Source organism: Castor canadensis, chromosome 3 (assembly GCF_047511655.1).
Source record: "Castor canadensis chromosome 3, mCasCan1.hap1v2, whole genome shotgun sequence".
Lineage (NCBI taxonomy): Eukaryota > Metazoa > Chordata > Mammalia > Rodentia > Castoridae > Castor > Castor canadensis.
In genome coordinates this window covers 90,326,079-90,332,705 of record NC_133388.1, presented here as the reverse complement: position 1 = coordinate 90,332,705, position 6,627 = coordinate 90,326,079, and positions in this window count along the sequence as shown.

Below are 6,627 nucleotides of genomic sequence, written 5' to 3'. Positions count from 1 at the left end.
TGCATTCACTCACAGCCCCCCACCCCATGAACAAACAAAACACTATTGCAGTGGTCTCCTGTGAGGGAGCAGGCATGTGATGGGCTGGGTGGGGGAAGAGGGCTGATGGAGGGGCTGTCCACAAGCCCAGCGCCGGGTGACTCACGGCTGTAACCCTAGCCGCTTGGGAGACTGAGATCGGGAAGATCGCGGTTCGAGGCTAGCCCGAGCAAATAGTTTTAGCGACTTCTTTCCCCCATCTCCAAAAATAACCACAGCAAAATGGATTGGAGGTGAGGCTCAAGTGGTAAAAAGCGCCTGCTTTGCAAGTGTGAAGCAATGAATTCAAACCTCAATCCTACAACAATAAAAATAATAAGGGGGTGGGTCTACAAATACATAAAAGAATTATGACATGTAACTGATTAAGATAGGGTACTCATTGGGGGCATTAAGGTCTGAGGTTCTGGGTGCGTTGTATTTATGGGAGCTTGTTGCGCGAGTGTTCTGTTTGTGAAAATCAAACAACATTTTGATATGTGCACTTCTCTATTTGTAATAAATGCAAAAGGGTTTATGTGTATTTTAATGGGGTCATTTGAATGTAAACATTTGGAAACCACTGATGAGTGACTACATGATAGTAAACACTCTCAGTAAATAATAGTTTGACAGTTGCTCCTGTTTTCAAAGAGTTTTTGGTCTGGTAATGGACCAAGATCCAGTTTGGGTTTTGTTTGTTTGTTTGATTGTTTTTTATAGACAAGGGTGTTTCTATATAACCCACACTAGCCTCTTAACTCCCAATTCTGCCTCAGTCTCCTGAGTTCTGGGATTACAGGCACAAACCACAATGCCTGGTTTAATACTGATTTGTCTTAACAGCATAAAGCAGGATGAGCATAGGCTCTAAAAAATCAGTGTGCAAAGAAGAGGGACTCTAATCCCGAATGACCCAAGGGATGGGAAAGAAGCTGCCATAAAGCTCCAGGTTTGAAGCGACAACTAGGATTTCAGTAGGTGAAGCTATAGGAGAGAATTCTTGACCAATGACAAGATAAAACAAAGGTGTAGTGTTAGAAAAGCATGACATGTGTTCTGCCAATCCAAATTAGGTAGGACATACAGATTTGTGTTGGGGAATATTGACAGAAAAATTTACATTTGCAGGTTTGAGACCAGATTACAGATTGTGCATGTTACCTGAGAAAATTTATTCAGAATAAAATACAAAAATCCTGAATTTATTCAAAATACAATAGGGAACACTTAGGGTTTGTGAAAAGAATGCTTTAAGATTGTTCTGGTATTCTAGATGAAGTGAAGTATATTGGAGGGAGTTTGAGGAAAGAAAATGGTTAGTAATCTGTTGTAACTGATGATAAAATCTTTAAAAGCAGGTTATAGATAGTAATGGAAGGGAAAACATGAAAATGAATGAGTGGGGGGATGCTTTTTTTTTTTGGTGGTACTGCCTAGCTTTCTAAGCAGGCACTCTTGAGTCACTCCACCACCCTTATTTGCAATGGGCTTTTTCAAGATAAGGTCTCTCAAACTATTTGCCAGAGGCTGGCTTCAGACCTTGATCTTCCCGATCTCTGCCTCCTGAGTAGCTAGGATTACAAGCTTGAGTCACCAGTGCCCAGGAAAAGAGGAAGGGGAGCTATTTAGAAGTAAAATACAAGTGTATTGGAATATGAGTTTCAACCATTTATTGAGCAAGCATTTATTGAGTGACCACTATGTGCTAGGTACTGTGTATACTTGTAGTTATAAAAAATATTTTCATCTCATTTTCTTTTTTTGGCTTCACTGGGGTTTGAACTCAGGGCCTCATGATTCGCTCTACTGTTTGAGCCACTCCACAAACCCTTTTCTGTGTTGGGTATTTTTGAGATAGGGCCTTTGAACTATTTGTCCCATCTGGCTTTGAACTCAATCTTCCTGATCTCTGCCCTCCAGAGTAGCTAGGATTATAGGCATGAGCCACTTGGTGCCCACTTCATTTCCTTAGTTTACTTAATAGAAAATTTATGCTGTCTCTCTTTTTTTTTTGTAGTGACAGTGTAGTAAAATGATATACTTTGAATAAACTGGAAGTAGTTCATCTCTAGAGTGACAATCTATACTCCTTTTTGAGATATGTAACTTTACATGTGAGCATTGCAGAAGAGAACACAGAAGTGAATATGAACTCATAGGAGCTTTGAACATCAGGATTATACTAAACTGAAAGCAAAATACTGTTTTCTTCATTTGAAATACTGCTGGGAGAGTTGGCTAATGTGAAGAAATGGACAGTTACTCAAGCAGACTGCTCTAAGGGTTTTGGCTTCCTTTGATACCTGGATTAACAATTGCCCTAAGAAAGTGGATAAGGAATCTTTTTTTATTTTGTCCTTTCATTTGGAGTATAGCCTGTGACCTTATATTTAGACATACCCATTACTGAAGTGAGATAATCCCATGGTTGCTGTATTATAGTATTGCTAATAGTTAATTATTCACAAATCTGGGTTTGTTTGTTTGTTTGTTTTTTGTAGTACCAGAATTTGACCTTGGAGTTTACACCTTGAGCCACTCCACCATCCCTTTTTTTTGTGATTGGTTTTTTTGAGATAGGGTCTCATGAGTTATTTGCCCTGGCTGGCTTAGAACTATAGTCCTCCTGATCTCTGCCTCCTGAGTAGCTAGTATTACAGGCCTGAGCCACCATTGTCCATCTTACAAATCTGGGTTCCTCACTTTATAAAGTCAATTTTTTGTGTGTGTGATGCTGGGGATTGAACTCATTGTGTCACGAATGTAATCCCAAGATCACTCTTCTTTCAAGGTACTTAATACATAGACATGAAATATACAGAAATTATATACTAGTAAGATTAGGCAGGTGGACTGGCTCAAACAGAATGCCAGCCAATCAAACATGAGGTCCAGAGTTCAAACCCGAGCACCACCAAAATAAATAATTAAAAATAAAAAGTAAAAAATAATAATAATATGCTAGTAAGATTAAATATAGAGAACCAGAGTATAGGATATAGCCTTGCAGAAAATGAAAGCAGTTGATTTCCTCTTAAAGACAACAGTTCTTGCTTTTTTTTTTTTGAGATGGTCTCAGTATGTAGCCCAAACTGGACTTGAACTTGAACTTGCCCATGTAGACCAGACTGGCCTTAAACCCAAGATGCTCCTACCTCAGTCTCCCACATGCTGAAATTATAGGCATGCACCATCATGCCAGCTTAAAGACAGTACTTCAAAGTTCATCCTTTAAACACAAGTATTGTGTCTAGGAAAGGAAGGGTTTTCAGTAGAAGATACTCAGTCTCACGGAACTTGGGTACTTAACGTCTGGATTGCTGCCCCTTAGATACAAAGGACAAGAAGTTGCAATAAGTACTGTTGAAAAGTCAACCAAGTCAAAGAAGCTCCCAAAAGTCTTTGATTTCAGATTTTTTTTTTTTAGGAAAATTATTACAGTAGTAAATCAGGCAAATATTAGAGGCACAGGAGGGTCACTTAGCATGATCTTCTTAGAGAATTATTCTTTCTACACTCCTATGATCAGTTTGCTTTTCAAAAGAAAGCCATTGCAAGGACTGTGGAGTGGCTCAAGTGGTAGAGTGCCTGCCTAGCAAGCGTGAGGCCCTGAGTTCAAGCCCTAGTACTGCAAAAATAAAAAATAGAAAAATATTTAAAAAAAAAAGAAAGCCACTGATTTCTTGTCTGCCCACTCTTTGCTAGTCTGCATAGCACCCTGAATGCAGAGAGGAGGAAACAGATTTATAGTCAAAACAGAGTGAAAGCCTAATTGTGAGATGAGTGCCACATGCATTACACTTAACCTGTCCTCCTATCTGCTGTGATAGATAGGCTCATCATTTGCAACAATGCCTAGTGTGTCCCCCTATGCCCTTATGTAATAGGATTTTGCTTCTTTTCCCATCAAACTTACCCTCCTCTTGAATCTGAATTGACCTTCTGATTAGATTTGGCTAACAAATGTTGCAGAAGTGGTATTTCTTCAGCTCCAGAACCTAGGCCCTAAGAACCTTTTCAGCTTGTTTTTGCCCTCTTGGATCCAGGGCCTTTGTGGTAGTTCAGTTGCCCTGATAGACCACTTATAACGAGAAGAGACCATAGCAGATGGAAGACTATAAGGATAAAGTTTAGTGTTCCCGTCCATCCATCTATTCAAGGGGCCAGAGTGAGTTAGGCCATGGATTCTCCAGTCTCATATTGAAGCTGTAATTCTAGTAATCCTAGTCCTTACCACGAGGAACATAGGTTAAGTCATCCTACCAAAGCCTACCTAGGCAATCCGTGGACTATAAACAAATATATAATTATTATTTAAGACACCAAGTTTTGTGAATGGTTTGTTATATGGCAGTGAATTGCTGAAATAGTCACAGTACTGACCAAACAATGTACAGCTTACTTGGTTCTCTGGCAGAATTTTTTTCCCCTTTAAGTCTTGGTCATACTTGGCTTTTTACCACATGACAAAAAGAAAAATGTCCAGTAGGCTTAATCAATCTACTGTTATTAAATGCTTGAAAACACACTATATAAAATCACAGTTCTGAGAATAAGACTAGTGAAATCTGTTTTGGGGATTAGTAGACAATATTCATTGATTGGCTAAGTTCTAAGGATGGTAAGCAGAGTCCCAGGCACAGGAGCTTGTGAGGAACAAAACATGCCAACAGAATCTCGGCCTTTTTCAGGGGTGACACAGGTTGAATTCTCTGAGAAGCAAATGCTGAGACAGTTAGGGGTCTAGAAGTTCTACTGGACAGTAACCTCTATAAAAGGTATGGGAAGAGAACAATGCAGACCTGACAATCTCTGCCAGCCCAATGGGGAGTTCTGGAGCAAACTGCCCATTGGAGTCCTGTGCTCCATAGGAATGCTGAGCATTTGGATCAGTTTTTGGCCAGACACTGGAACAGCTAAAGGCTGTCAGTTAATCAGTCTCCTTGTAGCTAGTCAGTTCTTTCTTGAACAGGCAACTCAAAAGCAGCACAGGTCTATTTTATAAAGGGGCTTAATGTATCTTACATGTTCTTAAATGGTAATTGCATTGGTCCCTTGATTGCCATGTGGATTATGTCAGTTACTATATTTGAGAGTGGTTATTAGGAAAGACAATTGTATGCCCCCTCTTGTCTCCAATTTTGGATTATGAGTTAGTTATTGCCCTCTTTGGGATCCCACAGGATATTGTTCCTGTCATAGTCCTTATTACCACCATAAAATAGTATTTGTTTGCACTCTCCCTCCTAGACTGAGCTCACCTAAGTGCCGCGTGTCTTATATTCCTTTGTGTCTAAGGAACACTTGGCTTATGAAATAGTGAATCCTCAAAAAATTAACTGAATGAGAAAAAAAGCTGTCTCTTGCTTCATGTAAATGTTTCACAAACTGGCTTTTTTGACTAATTTCTTATGGTACTGGGGTTTGAACTCAGGGTCTTCTTCTTCCTGGGCAGGCATTTGAGCCATACCCCAACCCCAAGCTGCATTTATTTCCATACACATTCCAGTAGGTTAGAGTTAATTCAACTTCCAAAAAGATAATCCAGTGAACAGTGATTGATAGTGAGAAATGGTGGGCTAATAGTGGGGCTAATGGTAGGGATAGGGTCCACTGCAAGAAGAAATTAAAGGCACAATGAAAAATAAAGAGGTGAAGAGAAAGAATAAGAAAGGGAATGAGAGAGGAAGAGAGAAAAAAGAATGAAGAGGCCTAGCCAGGCACCAGTGGTGAACCCCTGTAATCCTAGGTACTCAGGAGGCAGAGATCAGGAGGGCAAATAGTTTGTGAAACCCTATCTCAAAAAAAAGGGCTGGCAGAGTGGCTCAATGTGTAAACCTTGAGTTCAAACCCCAGTACTGCAAAAAAATATAAAAGAATGAGGAGGCTGAAAAAAAGGTGAATTAACTGCTAAAGATTGTAAAGAGGGGCGGGAGACAGGCTCAGTAGCGCTGACCTGCCCCAGGAGGGGTCAGTAGAACCTCACTGATAGCTGCTACTATAATGGAAACTAGCACCTAAAGCCAAGTCTGGTTTAATTGGCTAAATGGCATTATTTGTGTCCAATGGGAGTGGGAGAGGTTAAAGGAATGGAAGGATTCCTGACCCACCTCCTTCACTGGAGGCTGTTTTAAGACAAGGCTGAATAAATTAAATATTTCAATACCATATGTTCAGTTTTGGCAGGAGATGTAGGTAGGAAGGAAATCTGCCCATATCACACCCCAGCTGGCTATTTTGTCATAAAATAAGGAGACACACACAAATATTTGGCCAAACACCTTTAATGATGAGGAAGGGAAAGAGTAGCATTTCCCCTCTCTGCTCTTGACATATCGCTATGTTAGGAAGCTCTGGAACCCACTACTTTGGAGGAGAAGCCATCTTTCAAGTCAGTCAACAGCAAAACCCTCTCTCTCCTCCTCAGAACTCCTGTTCCAAATGATCCTATGTTAAGAGTAAACACTACATATGATTACAAGACAGAGAGGCAGGAAGGAACCACCTGGAGCTTGTCTCCCAGAGTCTTGGAGTCTTAAAACCAAACACTGGCAAAGACATAAGCCCTGGTCCATGATCAGACAAAATTGGGGAGAGGAAGAGAAG